The 24761-nt window shown below is 41.0% G+C and overlaps 1 long non-coding RNA gene and 2 other non-coding genes across 3 annotated transcripts in view; 2 read left to right on the forward strand and 1 right to left on the reverse strand.

Moving 5' to 3' along the window:
* The window catches only part of LOC139765367 (uncharacterized), a 191464-nt gene that overhangs the window by 127678 nt on the left and 39025 nt on the right, over positions 1-24761 (reverse strand). The window lies entirely within an intron of this gene.
* Positions 40-111, forward strand: TRNAL-CAA (transfer RNA leucine (anticodon CAA)). The gene has a single exon. It is a non-coding gene; the product is annotated as a tRNA-Leu (tRNA).
* TRNAM-CAU (transfer RNA methionine (anticodon CAU)) lies at positions 1107-1178 on the forward strand. Its single transcript has one exon. It is a non-coding gene; the product is annotated as a tRNA-Met (tRNA).

The following is a 24761-nucleotide window of genomic DNA, read 5'->3' on the forward strand; positions in this document are numbered from 1 at the left end:
AGCAATTCAAATAGAAGATTTTTTTTGTATTATATTACCGCCTGGTTAGCTCAGTGGCAGAGCGTGAGCCTCAAAAGCTCAAGGTCGTGAGTTCGATTCTCACACCAGGCAAACTTTTTTTTTTAGTTTTTTCATGTTTTTATATCTGTACAACATTTAGCCTATTTATCCATTATAATTTACATATTAACAAACCATTGTGGTTTGTGACATTATCTGAAATCGTTATTATACTGTGCTCTCATTTCCTTCTTGTGTTTACTTTAGTTAACCCAAAAAACATACATTTGAAGGCCTTCTTATATCGTGAAATTTGTGATATAGAAACATTTATTTATACATGAAATATGTTAATACTGTTCCGTACTATTGTAATGTACAAGATGATAATATTTGTAAGTGAATAATTAGTTGTAATGGAGCGTTATTGTAGGAAAGTTTCGAGATGTGTTGACCAACAAATGTACACAATGCTACGGCTGTTGCCATCCAGAGAGAACGGATGCCCATCGGTTGGTCGAGATACTTCCAAACTTTCCTACAATAACGCTCCATTACAACTAATTATTCACATACAAATATTATCATCTTGTACATTACAAAATTACGAAACAGAATTAACATATTTCATGTAGAAATAAATGTTTCTACATCACAAAATTCAACATATAAGAACGTATTCAAATGTATGTTTTTTGGGCAAACTCAACTAAATACATGAACAAACTATGAGCACAATATTTATATATATCATACAAACCTCCACAGTCACGATCGAACCCGGGACCCATGTGCAACAGGCGGGAGCGTTACCGCTAGGATATGATGGCCCCTAATAGGGAAATGACTATTGGAATACTATGTACTCGAATACCCTTCATCTCACCTTGGTGATCAACTGGATCTACACCGGTTATTTCCCATCAGGCTCATATATATATATATATATATATATATATATATATATATATATATATATATATATATATATATATATAATCCCCTCCAGCACTTTCTAAGACCAGGAGCAGACGGAAGAGCCAAACAAGAAAATGTCGGGATTTTCTAGCAATTCAAATAGAAGATTTTTTTTTTATTATATTACCGCCTGGTTAGCTCAATGGCAGAGCGTGAGCCTCATAAACTCAAGGTCGTGAGTTCGATTCTCACACCAGGCAAACTTTTTTTTTTAGTTTTTTCATGTTTTTATATCTGTACAACATTTAGCCTATTTATCCATTATAATTTACATATTAACAAACCATTGTGGTTTGTGACATTATCTGAAATCGTTATTATACTGTGCTCTCATTTCCTTCTTGTGTTTACTTTAGTTAACCCAAAAAACATACATTTGAAGGCCTTCTTATATCGTGAAATTTGTGATATAGAAACATTTATTTATACATGAAATATGTTAATACTGTTCCGTACTATTGTAATGTACAAGATGATAATATTTGTAAGTGAATAATTAGTTGTAATGGAGCGTTATTGTAGGAAAGTTTGGAAGTATATCGACCAACAGATGGGCATCCGTTCTCTCTAGATGGCAAATGTACACAATGCTACGGCTGTTGCCATCCAACTATTGGTAGTATACATTAAGACATGAAGGCAATAGTCTACAAATGTCACTAAATTGTAAGTTGGATCATTACAAACACACACTGGACTAAGAAGACAAACCCTTCTTTTGTGATCTTCCTGTCTAATAAAGCACTAAATAAGGATTCCTTGTGTGCATGAGGCTACGGATCAAGTTGGGTGTGCTCTAACAGGGAAGCCAGATGTGTTCATGTGTGTATATATATATATATATATATATATATATATATATATATATATATATATATATATATATATATATATATATATTCGCACAACTGTCCACACATCCATTTGGTCCTGGAATGGGTTCAGTTTGGTAATATAAATAGAACTTCCAAATTTCACATTAAATGTTACGATGGCCGACTGGTTTAAGGCGCTGCGTTCAGGTCGCAGTCCGACCTTCCGGGCGTCGGTCCGAATTCCACTTCTGACATTTTGATTTATTTATTATTTGTATAAAATATGACTCACCCAGACACAACCACCACCATAAAACATGAGTAATGACGAAATGAAACGTTTGTTAACACTTTAAATATTACTACCTTAAATCAGCTTTTGACTGAACTTTCTTTTTAGTACCATGAGGAAAATATGTTTTGTGTGTGTATATATATATATATATATATATATATATATATATATATATATATATATATATATATATATATATATTTTTATACTATTCGCCATTTTCCGCGTTAGCGAGGTAGCGTTAAGAACAGAGGACTGGGCCTTAGAGGGAATATCCTCACCTGGCCCCCTTCTCTGTTCCTTCTTTTTGGGAAAAAAAAAAATGTGTGTGCATGTAACCAAGATGAGAAAAAAGGAGAGATAGATAGTATATTTCAGGAAAGGAACCTGGATGTTTTGGCTCTGAGTGAAACGAAGCTCAAGGGTAAAGGGGAAGAGTGGTTTGGGAATGTCTTGGGAGTAAAGTCAAGGGTTAGTGAGAGGACAAGAGCAAGGGAAGGAGTAGCACTATACCTGAAACAGGAGTGGTGTGAGTATGTGATAGAGTGTAAGAAAGTTAACTCTAGATTGATATGGGTAAACCTGAAAGTGGATGGAGAGAGATGGGTGATTATTGGTGCATATGCACCTGGGCATGAGAAGAAAGATCATGAGAGGCAAGTGTTTTGGGAGCAGCTGAATGAGTGTGTTAGTGGTTTTGATGCATAAGACCGGGTTATAGTGATGGGTGATTTGAAGGCAAAGGTGAGTAATGTGGCAGTTGAGGGAATAATTGGTATACATGGGGTGTTCAGTGTTGTAAATGGAAATGGTGAAGAGCTTGTAGATGTTTATGCTGAAAAAGGACTAGTGATTGGGAATACCTGGTTTAAAAAGAGATATACTTAAGTATACATATGTAAGTAGGAGAGACGGCCAGAAAGCGTTATTGGATTATGTGTTAATTGATAGGCGCGTGAAAGAGACTTTTGGATGTTAATGTGCTGAGAGGTGCAACTGGAAAGATGTCTGATCATTATTTTATGGAGGCAAAGGTGAAGATTTGTAGAGGATTTCAGAAAAGAAGAGAGAATGTTGGGGTGAAGTGGTGAGAATAAGTGAGCTTGGGAAGGAGACTTGTGTGAGGAAGAACCAGGAGAGACTGAGTGCAGAATGGAAAAAGGTGAGAGAAAAAGACGTAAGGGGAGTGGGGGAGGAATGGGATGTATTTAGGGAAGCAGTGATGGCTTGCGCAAAAGATGCTTGTGGAATTAGAAGCGTGGGAGGAGGGCAGATTGGAAAAGGTAGTTAGTGGTGGGATGAAGATGTAAGATTATTAGTGAAAGAGAAGAGAGGTATTGGACGATTTTTGCAGGTAAACAATGCAAATGACTGGGAGATGTATAAAAGCAAGAGGCAGGAGGTCAAGAGAAAGGTGCAAGAGGTGAAAAAAGGGCAAATGCGAGTTGGGGTGAGAGATTATCATTTAATTCTAGAGAGAATAAAAAGAGGTAAATAAAGTGCGTAAGACAAGAAATCCAATGGGAACATAGGTGAAGGAGGCTAATGGGGAGGTAATAACAAGCAGTGGTGAGGTGAGGAGACTGAGAGAGTATTTTGAAGGTTTGTTAAATGTGTTTTTGTCGAGCTGGTGTGCAAAGTGAGAGGGTTAGGGAAAATGGTTTGGTAAACACAGAGGAGGTAGTAAAAGCTTTGTGGAAGATGAAAGCCACCAAATCAGCGATTTTGGATGGTATTGCAGTGGAATTTATTAAAAAAGAGGTGGGTGTGTTGTTGACTGGTTGGTAAGGATATTTAAAGTATGTATGACTCATAGTGAAGTACCTGAGGACTGGCAGAAGGCTTGCATAGTGCCATTGTACAAAGGCAAAGGGGAAAAGAGTGAGTGCTCAAATTGCAGAGGTATCTAAGTAAAAGTTTGTTGAGTATTCCTAGGAAATTATATGGAAGGGTATTGATTGATAAGGCGAAGGCATGTACAGAGAATCAGATTGGGGAAGAGCAGTGTGGTTTCAGAAGTGGTAGAGGATGTGTGGATCAGGTGTTTGCTTTGAAGAATGTATGTGAGAGGTACTTAGAAATACAAATTGATTTGTATGTAGCATTTATGGATCTGGAGAAGGCATATGATAGAGATGATAAAGATGCTCTGTGGAAGGTATTAAGAATATATGGTGTGGGAGGCAAGTTGTTAGATGCAGTGAAAAGTTTTTATCAACGATGTAAGGCATGTGTACGAGTATGAAGAGAGGAAAGTGACTGGTTCTCAGAGAATGTTGGTTTCCGGAAAGGGTGCGTGATGTCTCCATGGTTGTTTAATTTGTTTATGGATGGCATTGTTAGGGGGGTGACTGCAAGAGTTTTGGAAAGTGGGGCAAGTATGCATTCTGTTGTGGATGAGAGAGCTTGGGAAGTGAGTCAGTTGTCGTTCGCTGATGATACAGCGCTGGTGGCTCATTCGGGTGAGAAACTGCAGAAGCTGGTGATTGAGTTTGGTAAAGTGCGTGAAACAAAAAAGCTGAGAGTAAATGTGAATAAGATCAAGGTTATTAGGTACAGTAGGGTTGAGGGACAAGTCAACTGGGAGGTAAGTTTGAATGGAGAAAAACTGGAGGAAGTGAAGTGTTTTAGATATCTGGAAGTGGATTTGGCAGCGGATGGAACCATGGAAGCGGAAGTGAATCATAGGGTGGGGAGGGGGCGTAAATTCTGGGAGCGTTGAAAAATGTGTGGAAGTCGAGAACATTATCTTGGAAAGGAAAAATGGCTATGTTTGAAGGAATAGTGGTTCCAACAATTTTATTTGGTTACCAGGCTTGGGCTATAAATAGAGTTATGTAGAGGAGGGTGGATGTGCTGGAAATGAGATGTTTGCGGACAATATGTGGGGTGAGGTGATTTGATCGAGTAAGTAATGAAAGGGTAAGAGAGATGTGTGGTAATAAAAAGAGTGTGGTTGAGAGAGCAGAAGAGGGTGTTTTGAAATGGTTCGGTCACATGGAGAGAATGAGTGAGGAAAGATTGACAAAGAGGATATATGTGTCAGAGGTGGAAGGAACGAGGAGAAGTGGGAGACCAAATTGGAGGCGGAAAGATGGAGTGAAAAAGATTTTGAGTGATCGGGGCCTGAACATGCAGGAGGTTGAAAGGCGTCCAAGGAATAGAGTGAATTGGAATGATGTGGTATACCAGGGTCAATGTGCTGTCAATGGATTGAACCAGGGCATGTGAAGTGTCTGAGGTAAACCATGGAAAATTCAGTGGACCCTGGATATGGAAAGGGAGCTGTGGTTTCTATGCATTGTACACAACAGCTAGAGACTGAGTGTGAACGAATGTGGCCTTTGTTGTCTTTTCCTAGGGCTACCTCGTGCACATGCGGGGAGAGGGGGTTGTTATTTCATGTGTGGCGGGGTGGCGACGGGGAATGAATAAGGGCAGACAGTATGAATTATGTACATGTGTTTATATGTATATGTCTGTGTGTGTTTATATATATGTATACGTTGAGATGTTTTATTATTATTTTGCTTTGTCGCTGTCTCCCACATTAGCAAGGTAGCGCAAGGAAACAGACGAAAGAACGGCCTAACCCACCCACATACACATGTATACACAGACACGTCCACACACGGAAATATACATGCCTATACATTTCAATGTATACATATACACACACAGACATATACATATATACACATGTAGATAATTCATAGTCTGCCTTTATTCATTCCCATCGCCACCTCGCAACACATGGAATAATAACCCCCTCCCCTCTCATGTGAGCGAGGTAGCGCTAGGAAAAGACAACAAAGGCCCCATTAGTTCACACTCACTCTCTAGCTGAGTGTGATGTACAGGTATTTATATGTGCTGTGTGTGGACGTGTATGTATATACATGTGTATGTGGGTGGGTGGGGCCATTCTTTCGTCTGTTTCCTTGCGCTACCTCGCTAACGCAGGAGACAGCGACAAAATATAATGAATACATAAATAAATCTTATCTATTTCCTTTGTAACACTAATCATCTGTTGTACTCCTATATCAATCGCATCATTCATTCAAAAAATGCAATTGCTGGTAAAGAAAAATTATCACCATTTGAATGTGGATTTGATCCTAAAGGATCAGCACGCATTCCGTTTTCTTTAGAGTTCTTCCTAATCTCTGCTATTTTTTCAATTTTTGATGTAGAAATTACACTATTACTACCATTAGTATGCACTATAAACCTATCAAATTTAATCTCATGATCTTCCATGGGACTTATTTTCTTTTAAATCTTTTATTGCAACTATATGTCGAATGGCATTCCGGAGCCCTTGAATGATATCAATGGGGTTATAGTCAACAATGATATGTAACTTGCACTCACAAAGTGTTATATTTAACTAACCTCACTTCAATTAGAAAGCGAAAATTTGTTCTTAGGTTTGATCTAAGCCTTGGTTTAATTAACCTCTAATTAAATTTTGGTAGAAGCCAAAAAGAGGCTTATCACTGTTAATGATTTCAATGAAATTTCATTTTCCTACCAATGAAGCATTTGTGGAATGAAAAAGGCTTCTAACTTATTTTCAAAGTGGTTCAATTCTGTTTATGCATCTTTTTCATTGTGTAACTTTTAACACATTACATTCCTAATGTAAAGATGAAGATCAATCTCTCAAAAAATATATACTTATACCCACAGGTAAACTAAACCTCATTTGCAGCTTCAATGCAATATTCTAAAAATTAAATCATATGAGTAATAAAGCATGATTAAGGCAATATCAACTCAAACATTTATTTTCATAAAAACTTTAATTTAAGTCTTATCCTATGTTATTTCAATAAAACTAGAGCCTCTTATTAAGACATTATGACCTCCCTGTCTACCTAAATACTCTAATCAAACCCCATCAAACTTGTTTTTTTATTTAGCACCAACTTTTCATGTCAATCTGATAAATGAAGTTTTTTTTTTTTTTTTTTGCTTTGTCGGTCTCCCGCGTTTGCGAGGTAGCGCAACGAAACAGACGAAAGAAATGGCCCAACCCACCCCCATACACATGTATATACATACGTCCACACACGCAAATATACACACCTACACAGCTTTCCATGGTTTACCCCAGACGCTTCACATGCCCTGATTCAATCCACTGACAGAACGTCAACCCCGGTATACCACATCACTCCAATTCACTCTATTCCTTGCCCTCCTTTCACCCTCCTGCATGTTCAGGCCCCGATCACACAAAATCTTTTTCACTCCATCTTTCCACCTCCAATTTGGTCTCCCTCTTCTCCTCGTTCCCTCCACCTCCGACACATATATCCTCTTGGTCAATCTTTCCTCACTCATTCTCTCCATGTGCCCAAACCATTTCAAAACACCCTCTTCTGCTTTCTCAACCATGCTCTTTTTATTTCCACACATCTCTCTTACCCTTACGTTACTTACTCGATCAAACCACCTCACACCACACATTGTCCTCAAACATCTCATTTCCAGCACATCCATCCTCCTGCGCACAACTCTATCCATAGCCCACGCCTCGCAACCATACAACATTGTTGGAACCACCATTCCTTCAAACATACCCATTTTTGCTTTCCGAGATAATGTTCTCGACTTCCACACATTCTTCAAGGCTCCCAGAATTTTCGCCCCCTCCCCCACCCTATGATCCACTTCCGCTTCCATGGTTCCATTCGCTGCCAGATCCACTCCCAGATATCTAAAACACTTCACTTCCTCCAGTTTTTCTCCATTCAAACTCACCTCCCAATTGACTTGACCCTCAACCCTACTGTACCTAATAACCTTGCTCTTATTCACATTTACTCTTAACTTTCTTCTTTCACACACTTTACCAAACTCAGTCACCAGCTTCTGCAGTTTCTCACATGAATCAGCCACCAGCGCTGTATCATCAGCGAACAACAACTGACTCACTTCCCAAGCTCTCTCATCCCCAACAGACTTCATACTTGCCCCTCTTTCCAAAACTCTTGCATTCACCTCCCTAACAACCCCATCCATAAACAAATTAAACAACCATGGAGACATCACACACCCCTGCCGCAAACCTAAATGAAGTAAAAATCACAAATCTACAAAACTAGAAATGGAAGACAGATCAATTGACATCAAATTATCTATTCATATTCATATTGTACTTTGTCGCTGTCGCCTGCGTTTGCGAGGCAGCACAAGGAAACAAATGAAGAATGGCCATAGCCACCCACTTACACATGTATATACATAAACGTCCACACACGCATATATACATACCTACACTTTTCAACATATACATACATATACATACACAGACATATACATATATACACATGTACATAATTCATACCTGCTGCCTTTATTCATTCCCGTTGCCACCCCACCATACATGACATGACAGCCCCCTACCCCCACATTAGTGCCAGGTAGAGCTAGAAAAAGAACACAGAGGCCACATTCATTCACAGTCAGTCTCTAGCTGTCATGTATAATGCACCGAAACCACATTTCCCTTTCCATATCCAGGCCACACAATACCCCAGACGCTTCACATGCCCTGGTTCAATGCACTGACAGCATGTCGACCCCGGTATACCACATCATTCCAGTTCACTCTATTCCTTGCATGCCTTTCACCATCCTGCATGTTCAGGTCCTCGATTGCTCAAAATCTTTCTCACTCCATCCTTCCACCTCCAATTTGGTCTCCCACTTCTCATCATTCCCTCCACCTCTGACACATATATCCTCTTTGCCAACCTTTCCTCACTCATTTTCTCCATGTGACCAAACCATTTCAATACAACCTCTTCTGCTCACTCAACCACATTCTTTTTAATACCAAACATCTCTCTTACCCTTTCATTACTTACTCGATCAAACCACCTCACACCACCTATTGTCCTCAAACATCTCATTTCCAATATATCCACCCTCTTCCACATAACCTTATCTATAGCCCATGCCTCGCAACCAAATAACATTGTTGGAACGACTATTCCTTCAAACATACCCATTTCTGCTTTCCGAGATAATGTTCTCACCTTCCACACATGCTTGAACGCTCCCAGAACATTCACCCCCTCCCTATCCCTGTGACTCACTTCCACTTCCATCTGCTGCCAAATCCACTCCCAGATATCTAAAACACTTCCCTTCCCCAGTTTTTCTCCATTCAAACTTACCTCCCAATTCACTTGTCTCTCAAACCTACTGCACCTAATAACCTTACTCTTATTCACATTTACTCTCAGCTTTCTTCTTTCACACACTTTACCAAACTCAGTCACCAGCTTCTACACTTTCTCACCCTAGTCAGCCACCAATGGTGTATCATCAGCGAACAACAACTGACTCACTTCCCAAGCCCTCTCATCCACAACAGACTGCATTCTTGCCACTCTCTCCAAAACTCTTGCATTCACCTCCCTAACAACCCAACACATAAACAAATTAAACAACCATGGAGACATCGTGCATCCCTGCTGCAAACCGACATTCACTGGAAACCACTCACTTTCCTTTCTTCTTACTCATGCACATGCCTTACATCCTCGATAAAAACTTTTCACTGCTTGTATCAACTTGCCTCCCACACCATAAACTCTTACTAACTTCTATGGAGCATCTCTATCAACTATCATATGCCTTTAAACTATAATTCATATTCATAAAACTGAATATATATCCCAAGATCCCCCCAAAATTTATTACTGCTAAAGCTAAAATTTCCAAGAAAATCTCAAACAAATTATATATCTCTCTGAGAATAACAATCATGATAAAACTGATCTTATTACTACAGCCCCTACTCTCAATTCCAATCTAGGACTTGTTATAGTTGTAGTAGAATCTCCGATTGATATAAAAGAACTAATATTTGGTTCACCTCTAATAGTATAAAATACAAGACAATAAGTATGACATACAGTTAAACCAGTTGTTGAAACACACAACAGAAAGTCAACCGTATTGATATAATTATTTCTCATACTTTGTCGCTGTCTCCCGCATTAGCGAGGTAGCGCACGGAAACTTATGAAAGAATGGCCCAATCCACCCACATGCACATGTATATACATACACATCCACACACGCACAAATACATACCTATACATCTCAACATATACATATATATATACACACACAGACATGTACATATATACACATGTACATAATTCATCAAAATACTCACTCCATCTCCTTCTCACATCACCACTACTTGTTATCACCTCCCCATTAGCCCCCTTCACTGAAGTTCCCATTTGCTCCCTTGTCTTACGCACTTTATTTACCTCCTTCCAAAATATCTTTTTATTCTCCCTAAAATTCAATGATACTCTCTCACCCCAACTCTCATTTGCCCTCTTTTTCACCTCTTGCACCTTTCTCTTGACCTCCTGCCTCTTTCTTTTATACCTCTCCCACTCATTTGCATTTTTTCCCTGCAAAAATCGTCTATATGCCTCTCTCTTCTCTTTCACTAATAATCATACATATTCATCCCACCACTCACTACCCTTTCTAATCAACCCACCTCCCACGGTTCTCATGCCACAAGCATCTTTTGCGCAAGCCACCACTGCTTCCCTAAATACATCCCATTTCTCCCCCACTCCCCTTACCTCCTTTGTTCTCACCTTTTTCCATTCTGCACTCAGTCTCTCCTGGTACTTCCTCACACAAGTCTCCTTCCCAAGCTCACTTACTCTCACCACTCTCTTCACTCCACTATTCTCTCTTCTTTTCTGAAAAACCCTACAAATCTTCACCTTCGCCTCCACAAGATAATGATCAGACATCCTTCTAGTTGCGCCTCTCAGCACATTAACATCCAAAAGTCTCTCTTTCGTGTGCCTATCAATTAACACATAATTCAATAACGCTCTCTGGCCATCTCTCCTACTTACATACGTATACTTATGTATATCTCGCTTTTTAAACCAGGTATTCCCAATCACCAGTCCTTTTTCAGCACATAAATCTACAAGCTCTTCACCATTTCCATTTACAACACTGAACACCCCATTTATACCAATTATTCCCTCAACTGCCACATTACTCACCTTTACATTCAAATCACCCATCACTGCAACCCGGTCTTGTGCATCAAAACCACTAACACACTCATTCAGCTGCTCCCAAAACACTTGCCTCTCATGACCTTTCTTCTCATGCCCAGGTGCATGTGCACCAAGAATCACCCATCTCTCTCCATCACCTGTCAGTTTTACCCATATCAATCTAGAATTTACTTTCTTACACTCTATCACATACTCCCACAACTCCTGTTTCAGGAGTAGTGCTACTCCTTTCCTTGCTCTTGTCCTCTCACTAACCCCTGACTTTAATCCCAAGACATTCCCAAACCACTCTTCCCCTTTACCCTTGAGCTTCGTTTCACTCAGAGCCAAAACATCCAGGTTCCTTTCCTCAAACATACTACCTATCTCTCCTTTTTTCTCATCTTGGTTACATCCACACACATGTAGACACCCCAATCTGAGCCTTTGAGGAGGATGAGCACTCCTCGTGTGACTCCTTCTTCTGTTTCACCTTTTAGAAAGTTGAAATACAAGGAGGGAAGGGTTTCTCGCCCCCCACTCCTGTCCTCTTTAGTCGCCTTCTACGACACATGAGGAATGCGTTGGAAGTATTCTCTCTCCCCTATCCCCTATTCATTCCCTTCACCACCCCGCCACACATAAAATGAAAATCCCCTCCCCCAGCATGTGCGCAAGGTAGCGCTAGGAAAAGACAACAAAGGCTACATTCATTCACACTCAGTCTCTAGCTGTCATGTATAATGCCCCGAAACCACAGCTCCCTTTCCACATCCAGGCCCCACACAACTTTCCATGGTTTACCCCAGGCGCATCATATGCCCTGGTTCAGTCCATTGACAGCACGTCGACCACAGTGTACCACATCGTTCCAATTCACTCTATTCCTTGCACGACTTTCACCCACCTGCATGTTTAGGCCCTGATCACTCAAAATCTTTTTCACTCCATCTTTCCACCTCCAGTTTGGTCTCCCACTTCTCCTCATTCCCTCCACCTCTGACACATATATCCTCTTGGTCAATCTTTCCTCACTCATTCTCTCCATGTGACCAAACCATTTCAAAACACCCTCTTCTGCTCTCTCAACCACACTCTTTTTATTACCACACATCTCTCTTACCCTATTATTACTTACTCGATCAAACCACCTCACACCACATATTGACCTCATGCATCTCATTTCCAGCACATCCACCCTCCTCCGCACAACTCTATCTGCAGGCCACACCCCGCAACCATATAACATTCTTGGAACCACTATTCCTTCAAATATACCCATCTTTGCTTTCGGAGATAACGTTCTCGACTTCCACACATTCTTCAATGCTCACAGACCTTTCGCCCCCTCCCCCACCCTATGATTCACTTCCGCTTCCATGGTTCCATCCACTGCCAAATCCACTCCCAAATATCTAAAACACTTCACTTCCTCCAGATTTTCTCCATTCAAACTTACCTCCCAATTGACTTGTCCCTCAACACTACTGTACCTAATAACCTTGCTCTTATTCACATTCTCTCAGCTTTCTTCTTTCACAAACTTAACCAAACTCAATCACCAGCTTCTGCAGTTTCTCACATGAATCAGCCACCAGCGCTGTATCATCAGTGAACAACAACTGACTCACTTCACAAGCTCTCTCCTCCACAACAGACTGCATACTTATCCCGCTTTCTAAAACTCTTGCATTTACCTCCCTAACAACCTCATCAATAAACAAATTAAACAACCATGGAGACATCATGCACCCCTGCCGCAAACCAACATTCACTGAGAACCAATCACTTTCCTCTCTATCAACACATACACATGCCTTACATCCTTGATAAAAACTTTTCACTGCTTCTAACAACTTGCCTCCCACACCATATATTCTTAATACCCCCCCACAGAGCATTTCTATCAGCTCTATCATATGTCTTCTCCAGATCCATAAATGCTACATACAAATCCATTTGTTTTTCTAAGTATTTCTCACATACATTCTTCAAAGTAAATACCTGATCCACACATCCTCTACCACTTCTGAAACCACACTGCTCTTCCCCAATCTGATGCTCTGTATATGCCTTCACCCTTTCAATCAATACCCTCCCATATAATTTCCCAGCAATACTCAACAAACTTATACCTCTGTAATTTGAGCACTCACTTTTATCCCCTTTGTCTCTGTACAGTGGCACTATGCAAACATTCCACCAATCCTCTGGCACCTCACCATGATTCATATATGTATTACATAATCTTAAAAACCAATCAACAACACAGTCACCCCTTTTTTAGTAAATTCCACTGCAATACCATCCAAAACCACTGCCTTGCCAGCTTTCATCTTCCGCAAAACTTCTACTACCTCTTCTCTGTTTACCAAATCATTCTCCTTAACCCTCTCACTTTGCACACCACCTTGACCAAAACACCCTATATCTGCCACTCTATTATCAAACACATTCAACAAACCTTCAAAATACTCACTCCATCTTCTTCTCACATCACCACTACTTGTCATCACCTCCCCATTAGCCCCCTTCACTGATGTTCCCATTTCTTCCCTTATCTTTCGCACTTTATTTACCTCCTTCCAAAACATCTTTTTTTTTTATTATGCTCTGTCACTGTCTCTCGTGTTAGCGAGGTAGCGCAAGGATACAGATGAAAGAATAGCCTGACCCACCCAAATACACATGTATATACAAAATCGTCCACACACGCACATACATATTCCTATACATCTCGACGTATACAAATATATATACACACACAGACATATACATATATACACATGTACATAATTCATACTATCTGACCTTAGTCATTCCTGTCGCCATCCAGCCACATAATGAAGTGGAAACCCCCTACCCCCGCATGTGCGCGAGGTAGTGCTATGAAAAGACAACAAAGGCCACATTTCTTCACACTCCGTCTCAAGCTGTCATGTATAATGCACCAAACCAACAGCTCCCTTTCCACATCCAGGCCTCGCAAAACTTTCCATGGTTTACCCCAGATGCTTCACATGCCCTGGTTCAATCCATTGACAGCACGTCAACCTCGGTATACCAAATCATTCCAATTCACTCTATTCCTTGCACGCCTTTCACCCTCCTGCATGTTCTAGCCCCAATCACTCAAAATCTTTTGCACTCCATCTTTCCACCTACAATTTGGTCTCCCACTTCTCGTTCCCTCCACCTCGGACACATATATCCTCTTTGCCAATCTCTCCTCACTCATTCTCTCCATGTGACATAATCATTTCAAAACACCCTCTTCTGCTCTCTCAACCACACTCTTTTTATTACCACATATCTCTCTTACCCTTTCATTCTTTCATTACTTACTCGATCAAACCACCTCACACCACATATTGTCCTCAAACATCTCATTTCTAGCACATCCACCCTCCTCCGTACAAATCTATCTATAGCCTACACCTCGCAAACATATAACATTGTTAGAACCACTATTCCTCCAAACATACCCATTTTTACTTTCCAAAATAACGTTCTCAACTTCCACACATTCTTCAATCCTCCCAAAACTTTTGCCCCCTCCCCCACCCTATGATTGACTTCCGCTTCCATGGTTCCATCAGCTGCCAAATCCACTCCCAGATATCTAAAACACTTCACTTCCTCCAGTTTTTCTCCATTCAAACTTACCTCCTGATTGACTTGTCCCTCAACCCTACCGTACCTAATAACCTTACTCTTATTCACATTTACTCTCAGTTTTCTTCTTTCACTCACTTTACCAAACTCAGTCACCAGCTTCACAGTTTCTCACCCAAATCATCCACCAGCGCTGTATCATCAGCGAACAACAACTGACTCACTTCCCAAGCTCTCTCTCCACAACAGACTGCATACTTGCCCCTCTTTCCAAAACTCTTGCATTCACCTCCCTAACAACCAGATCCATAAAAAATTAAATAACCATGGAGACATCACACACCCATGCCACAAACCAACATTCACTGAGAACCAATCACTTTCCTATCTTCCTACACATACACATGCCTCCCACTCCATATATTCTTAATACCCCACACAGAGCATTTCTATCAACGCTACCATATGCTTTCTCCAGATCCATAAATTCTACATACAAATCCATTTGCTTTTCTAAGTATTTCTCACATACATTCTTCAAAGTAAACACCTGATCCACACATCCTCTTCCATTTCTGAAACCACACTGCTCTTCCCCAATCTGATGCTCTGTACATGCTTTCACCCTCTCAGTCAATACCCTCCCATATAATTTCCCAGCAATACTCAACAAACTTATACTCTGTAATTTCATCATTCACTCTTATCCCCTTTGTCTTTGTACAATGGAACTATGCAAGCATTCTGCCAATCCTCAGGCACCTCACCATGAGTTATACATACATTAAATAGCCTTCCCATCCAGTCAACAACACAGTTACACCTTTTTTATAAATTCCACTGCTATACCATCCAAACCCGCTGCCATGCCGGCCTTCATCTTCCACAAATCTTTTACTACCTCTTCTCTCTTTACCAAATCATTCTCCTTAACCCTCTCACTTTGCACACCACCTTGACCGAAACACCCTATATCTGCCACTCTATCATCAAACACATTCAACAGACCTTCAAAATACTCTCTCCATCTCCTTCTCACAACACCACTACTTGTAATCACCTCCCCATTAGCCCCCTTCACTGATGTTTCCATTTGTTCCCTCGTCTTACGCACTTTATTTACCTCCTTCCAAAACATCTTTTTTTTTATTATACTCTGTCACTGTCTCCTGCGTTAGCGAGGTAGCGCAAGGAAACAGAGGAAACAATGGCCCAACCCACCCTAATACACATGTATATACATAAATGTCCACACACGCACATATATATTCCTATACATCTCGACGTATACAAATATATATACACACACAGACATATACATATATATACATGTACATGATTTATACTATCTGACCTTAGTCATTCCCGTCGCCACCCCACCACATAATGAAATGGAAACCCACTCTCCCTGCATGTGCGCAAGGTAGTGCTACGAAAAGACAACAAAGGCCACATTTCTTCACACTCCGTCTCAAGCTGTCATGTATAATGCACCAAACCAACAGCTCCCTTTCCACATCCAGGCCTCACAAAACTTTCCATGTTTTACCCCAGACGCTTCACATGCCCTGGTTCAATCTGTTGACAGCACGTCGACCCTGGTATACCACATCGTTACAATTCACTCTGTTCCTTGCATGCCTTTCACCCTCCAGTATGTTCAGGCCCAGATCACTCAAAATCTATTTCACTCCATCTTTCCACCTCCAATTTGGTCTCCCACTTCTCCTTGTTCCCTCCACCTCTGCCACATATATCCTATTTGCCAATCTTTCCTCACTCATTCTCTCCATGTGACAAAATCATTTCAAAACACCCTCTTCTACTCTCTTAACCACACTCTTGTTATTACCACACATCTTTCTTACCCTTTCATTCTTTCATTACTTACTAGATCAAACCACCTCACACCACATATTGTCCTCAAACATCTGATTTCTAGCACATCCACCCTCCTCCGCACAACTCTATCTATAGCCCACGACTTGTAACCATATAACATTGTTAGAACCACTATTCCTTCAAACATACCCATTTTTGCTTTCCAAAATAACGTTCTCAACTTCCACACATTCTTCAACGCTCCCAAAACTTTCGCCCCCTCCCCCACCCTATGATTCACTTCCGCTTCCATGGTTCCATCCACTGCCAAATCCACTCCCAAATATCTAAAACACTTCACTTCCTCCAGATTTTCTCCATTCAAACTTACCTCCCAATTGACTTGTCCCTCAACACTACTGTACCTAATAACCTTGCTCTTATTCACATTTACTCTCAGCTTTCTTCTTTCACAAACTTAACCAAACTCAATCACCAGCTTCTGCAGTTTCTCACATGAATCAGCCACCAGCGCTGTATCATCAGTGAACAACAACTGACTCACTTCACAAGCTCTCTCCTCCACAACAGACTGCATACTTATCCCACTTTCTAAAACTCTTGCATTTACCTCCCTAACAACCTCATCCATAAACAAATTAAACAACCATGGAGACATCATGTACCCCTGCCGCAAACCAACATTCACTGAGAACCAATCACTTTCCTCTCTATCAACACATACACATGCCTTACATCCTTGATAAAAACTTTTCACTGCTTCTAACAACTTGCCTCCCACACCATATATTCTTAATAACCCCCCACAGAGCATTTCTATCAGCTCTATCATATGTCTTCTCCAGATCCATAAATTTCTACATACAAATCCATTTGTTTTTCTAAGTATTTCTCACATACATTCTTCAAAGTAAATACCTGATCCACACATCCTCTACCACTTCTGAAACCACACTGCTCTTCCCCAATCTGATGCTCTGTATATGCCTTCACCCTTTCAATCAATACCCTCCCATATAATTTCCCAGCAATACTCAACAAACTTATACCTCTGTAATTTGAGCACTCACTTTTATCCCCTTTGTCTCTGTACAGTGGCACTATGCAAACATTCCACCAATCCTCTGGCACCTCACCATGAGTCATATATGTATTACATAATCTTAAAAACCAATCAACAACACAGTCACCCCTTTTTTAGTAAATTCCACTGCAATACCATCCAAAACCACTGCCTTGCCAGCTTTCATCTTCCACAAAACTTCTACTACCTCTTCTCTGTTTACCAAATCATTCTCCTTAACCCTCTCACTTTGCACACCACCTTGACCAAAACACCCTATATCTGCCACTCTATTATCAAACACATTCAACAAACCTTCAAAATACTCACTCCATCTTCTTCTCACATCACCACTACTTGTCATCACCTCCCCATTAGCCCCCTTCACTGATGTTCCCATTTCTTCCCTTATCTTTCGCACTTTATTTACCTCCTTCCAAAACATCTTTTTTTTTTTATTATGCTCTGTCACTGTCTCTCGTGTTAGCGAGGTAGTGCAAGAATACAGATGAAAGAATAGCCTGACCCACCCAAATACACATGTATATACAAAATCGTCCACACACGCACATATATATTCCTATACATCTCGACGTATACAAATATATATACACACACAGACATATACATATATACACATGTACATAATTCATACTATCTGACCTTAGTCATTCCTGTCGCCATCCAGCCACATAATGAAGTGGAAACCCCCTACCCCCGCATGTGCGCGAGGTAGTGCTACGAAAAGACAACAAAGGCCACATTTCTTCACACTCCGTCTCAAGCTGTCATGTATAATGCACCAAACCAACAGCTCCCTTTCCACATCCAGGCCTCGCAAAACTTTCCATGGTTTACCCCAGATGCTTCACATGCCCTGGTTCAATCCATTGACAGCACGTCAACCTCGGTATACCAAATAATTCCAATTCACTCTATTCCTTGCACGCTTTTCACCCTCCTGCATGTTCTAGCCCCAATCACTCAAAATCTTTTGCACTCCATCTTTCCACCTACAATTTGGTCTCCCACTTCTCGTTCCCTCCACCTCGGACACATATATCCTCTTTGCCAATTTTTCCTCACTCATTCTCTCCATGTGACATAATCATTTCAAAACACCCTCTTCTGCTCTCTCAACCACACTCTTTTTATTACCACATATCTCTCTTACCCTTTCATTCTTTCATTACTTACTCGATCAAACCACCTCACACCACATATTTTCCTCAAACATCTCATTTCTAGCACATCCACCCTCCTCCGTACAAATCTATCTATAGCCTACACCTTGCAAACATATAACATTGTTAGAACCACTATTCCTCCAAACATACCCATTTTTACTTTCCAAAATAACGTTCTCAACTTCCACACATTCTTCAATCCTCCCAAAACTTTTGCCCCCTCCCCCACCCTATGATTGACTTCCGCTTCCATGGTTCCATCAGCTGCCAAATCCACTCCCAGATATCTAAAACACTTCACTTCCTCCAGTTTTTCTCCATTCAAACTTACCTCCTGATTGACTTGTCCCTCAACCCTACCGTACCTAATAACCTTACTCTTATTCACATTTACTCTCAGTTTTCTTCTTTCACTCACTTTACCAAACTCAGTCACCAGCTTCACAGTTTCTCACCCAAATCATCCACCAGCGCTGTATCATCAGCAAACAACAACTGACTCACTTCCCAAGCTCTCTCTCCACAACAGACTGCATACTTGCCCCTCTTTCCAAAACTCTTGCATTCACCTCCCTAACAACCAGATCCATAAATAATTAAATAACCATGGAGACATCACACACCCATGCCACAAACCAACATTCACTGAGAACCAATCACTTTCCTATCTTCCTACACATACACATGCCTCCCACTCCATATATTCTTAATACCCCACACAGAGCATTTCTATCAACGCTACCATATGCTTTCTCCAGATCCATAAATTCTACATACAAATCCATTTGCTTTTCTAAGTATTTCTCACATACATTCTTCAAAGTAAACACCTGATCCACACATCCTCTTCCATTTCTGAAACCACACTGCTCTTCCCCAATCTGATGCTCTGTACATGCTTTCACCCTCTCAATCAATACCCTCCCATATAATTTCCCAGCAATACTCAACAAACTTATACTCTGTAATTTCATCATTCACTCTTATCCCCTTTGTCTTTGTACAATGGAACTATGCAAGCATTCTGCCAATCCTCAGGCACCTCACCATGAGTTATACATACATTAAATAACCTTCCCATCCAGTCAACAACACAGTTACCCCTTTTTTATAAATTCCACTGCTATACCATCCAAACCCGCTGCCCTGCCGGCCTTCATCTTCCACAAATCTTTTACTACCTCTTCTCTCTTTACCAAATCATTCTCCTTAACCCTCTCACTTTGCACACCACCTTGACTGAAACACCCTATATCTGCCACTCTATCATCAAACACATTCAACAGACCTTCAAAATACTCTCTCCATCTCCTTCTCACAACACCACTACTTGTAATCACCTCCCCATTAGCCCCCTTCACTGATGTTTCCATTTGTTCCCTCGTCTTACGCACTTTATTTACCTCCTTCCAAAACATCTTTTTTTTTATTATACTCTGTCACTGTCTCCTGCGTTAGCAAGGTAGCGCAAGGAAACAGAGGAAACAATGGCCCAACCCACCCTAATACACATGTATATACATAAACGTCCACACACGCACATATATATTCCTATACATCTCGACGTTTCTTTCTTTCTTTCAAACTATTCGCCATTTCCCGCATTAGCGAGGTAGCATTAAGAACAGAGGACTGGGCCTCTGAGGGAATACCCTCACCTGGCCCAATTCTCTGTTCCTTCTTTTGGAAAATTGAAAAAAAAACCGAGAGGGGAGGATTTCCAGCCCCCCGCTCCCTCGACGTATACAAATATATATACACACACAGACATATACATATATATACATGTACATGATTTATACTATCTGACCTTAGTCATTCCCGTCGCCACCCCACCACATAATGAAATGGAAACCCACTCTCCCTGCATGTGCGCAAGGTAGTGCTACGAAAAGACAACAAAGGCCACATTTCTTCACACTCCGTCTCAAGCTGTCATGTATAATGCACCAAACCAACAGCTCCCTTTCCACATCCAGGCCTCACAAAACTTTCCATGTTTTACCCCAGACGCTTCACATGCCCTGGTTCAATCTGTTGACAGCACGTCGACCCTGGTATACCACATCGTTACAATTCACTCTGTTCCTTGCATGCCTTTCACCCTCCAGTATGTTCAGGCCCAGATCACTCAAAATCTATTTCACTCCATCTTTCCACCTCCAATTTGGTCTCCCACTTCTTGTTCCCTCCACCTCTGCCACATATATCCTCTTTGCCAATCTTTCCTCACTCATTCTCTCCATGTGACAAAATCATTTCAAAACACCCTCTTCTACTCTCTTAACCACACTCTTGTTATTACCACACATCTTTCTTACCCTTTCATTCTTTCATTACTTACCAGATCAAACCACCTCACACCACATATTGTCCTCAAACATCTGATTTCTAGCACATCCACCCTCCTCCGCACAACTCTATCTATAGCCCACGACTTGTAACCATATAACATTGTTAGAACCACTATTCCTTCAAACATACCCATTTTTGCTTTCCAAAATAACGTTCTCAACTTCCACACATTCTTCAACGCTCCCAAAACTTTCGCCCCCTCCCCCACCCTATGATTCACTTCCGCTTCCATGGTTCCATCTGTTGCCAAATCCTCTCCCAGATATCTAAAACACTTCACTTCCTCCAGTTTCTCTCCATTCAAACTTACCTCCCGATTGACTTGTCCCTCAACCCTACTGTACCTAATAACCTTGCTCTTATTCACATTTACTCTTAGCTTTCTTCTTTCACACACTTTACCAGACTCAGTCACCAGATTCTGCAGTTTCTCACACAAATCAGCCACCAGTGCTGTATCATCAGCGAACAACAACTGACTCACTTCCCAAGCTCTCTCCTCCACAACAGACTGCATTCTTGCCCCTCTTTCCAAAACTCTTGCATTCACCTCCCTAACAACCCCATCCATAAACAAATCAAACAACCATGGAGACATCACATACCTCTTCCGCAAACCAATATTCACTGAGAGCCAATCACTTTCCTCTCTTCCTACACGTACACATGATGAACATCCTCAATAAAAACTTTTAAATGCTGCTAACAACTTACCTCCCACACAATATATTCTTAATACCTTCCATACAGCATCTCTATCAACTCTATCATATGCTTTCTCAAGATCCATAAATACTACATACAAATCCATTTGCTTTTCTAAGTATTTCTCACACACATTTTTCAAAGCAAACACATGATCCACACATCCTCTACCATTTCTGAAACCAAAATGCTCTTCCCCAATCTGATGCTCTGTACATGCCTTCACCCTCACAATCAATACCCTCCCATATGATTTCCCAGGAATACTCAGCAAACTTATACCTCTGTAATTTGAGCACTCACTCTCATACCCTTTGCCTTTGTACAATGGCACTATGCAAGCATTCCGCCAGTCCTCAGGCACCTCACCATGAGTCATACATACATTAAATAACCTTACCAACCAGTCAACAATACATCTTTTTTTATTTATTTCATTTTTTTTTAATTTATTTATTTTGCTTTGTCGCTGTCTCCCGCGTTAGCGAGGTACCGCAAGGAAACAGACGAAAGAATGGCCCAACCTGCCCACATATACATGTATATACATACATGTCCACACACGCAAATATACATACCTATACATCTCAATGTACACATATATATACACACACAGACATATACATATATACACATGTACATAATTCATACTGTCTGCCTTTATTTGTTCCCATCGCCACCTCACCACACATGGAATAACAACCCCCTCCCCCCTGATGTGCGCGAGGTAGTGCTAGGAAAAGACACCAAAGGCCCCATTCATTCACACTCAGTCTCTAGCTGTCATGTAATAATGCACCGAAACTACAGCTCCCTCTCCACATCCAGGCCCCACACACTTTCCATGGTTTACCCCAGACGCTTCACTTGCCCTGGTTCAATCCATTGACAGCACGTCGACTCCGGTATACCACATTGTTCCAATTCACTCTATTCCTTGCACGCCTTTCACCCTCCTGCATGTTCAGGCCCCGATCACCCAAAATCTTTTTCACTCCATCTTTCCACCTCCAATTTGGTCTCCCACTTCTCCTCGTTCCCTCCACCTCTGACACATATATCCTCTTGGTCAATCTTTCCCCACTCATTCTCTCCATGTGACCAAACCATTTCAAAACACCCTCTTCTGCTCTCTCAACCACACTCTTTTTATTTCCACACATCTCTCTCACCCTTACATTACTTACTCGATCAAACCACCTCACACCACATATTGTCCTCAAACATCTCATTTCCAGCACATCCACCCTCCTGTGCACAACTCTATCCATAGCCCATGCCTCACAACCATACAACATTGTTGGAACCACCATTCCTTCAAACATACCCATTTTTGCTTTCCGAGATAATGTTCTCGACTTCCAAACATTCTTCAAGGCTCCCAGAATTTTCGCCCCCTCCCCCACCCTATGATTCACTTCCGCTTCAATGGTTCCATCTGCTGCCAGATCCACTCCCAGATATCTAAAACACTTTACTTCCTCCAGTTTTTCTCCATTCAAACTTACCTCCCAACTGACTTGATCCTCAACCCTACTGTACCTAATAACCTTGCTCTTATTCACATTTACTCTTAACTTTCTTCTTTCACACACTTTACCAAACTCAGTCACCAGCTTCTGCAGTTTCTTACATGAATCAGCCACCAGTGCTGTATCATCAGCGAACAACAACTGACTCACTTCCCAAGCTCTCTCATCCACAACAGACTGCATACTTGCCCCTCTTTCCAAAACTCTTGCATTCACCTCCCTAACAACCCAATTCATAAACAAATTAAACAACCATGGAGACATCACACACTCCTGCCACAAACCTACATTCACTGAGAACCAATCACTTTCCTCTCTTCCTACACGTACACATGCCTTACATCCTCGATAAAAACTTTTCACTGCTTCTAACAACTTGCCTCCCACACCATATATTCTTAAAACCTTCCACAGAGCATCTCTATCAACTCTATCATATGCCATCTCCAGATCCATAAATGCTACATACAAATCCATTTGTTTTTCTAAGTATTTCTCACATACATTATTCAAAGCAAACACCTGATCCACACATCCTCTACCACTTCTGAAACCAAACTGCTCTTCCCCAATCTGATGGTCTGTACATGCCTTCACCCTCTCAATCAATACCCTCCCATATAATTTACCAGGAATACTCAACAACCTTATACCTCTGTAATTTGAGCACTCACTCTTATCCCCTTTGCCTTTGTACAATGGCACTATGCAAGCATTCTGCCAATCCTCAGGCACCTCACCATGAATCATACATACATTAAATAACCTTACCAACCAGTCAACAATACAGTCACCCCCTTTTTTAATAAATTCCACTGCAATACCATCCAAACCTGCTGCTTTGCCGGCTTTCATCTTCTGTAAAGCTTTTACTACCTCTTCTCTATTTACCAAATTATCTTCCCTAACCCTCTCGCTTTGCACACCCCCTCGACCAAAACACCCTATATCTGCCACTCTATCACCAAACACATTCAACAAACCTTCAAAATACTCACTCCATCTCCTTCTCACATCACCACTACTTGTTATCACCTCCCCATTAGCCCCCTTCACTGAAGTTCCCATTTGCTCCATTGTCTTACACACTTTATTTACCTCCTTCCAAAACATCTTTTTATTCTCCCTGAAATTTAATGATACTCTCTCACCCCAACTCTCATTTGCCCTCTTTTCCACCTCTTGCACCTTTCTCTTGACCTCCTGCCTCTTTCTTTTATACCTCTCCCACTCATTTGCATTTTTTCCCTGCAAAAATCATTCAAATGCCTCTCTCTTCTCTTTCACTAATAATCTTACTTCT

The sequence above is a fragment of the Panulirus ornatus genome, chromosome 54, assembly GCF_036320965.1.
Source record: "Panulirus ornatus isolate Po-2019 chromosome 54, ASM3632096v1, whole genome shotgun sequence".
Taxonomy (NCBI): Eukaryota; Metazoa; Arthropoda; class Malacostraca; order Decapoda; family Palinuridae; genus Panulirus; species Panulirus ornatus.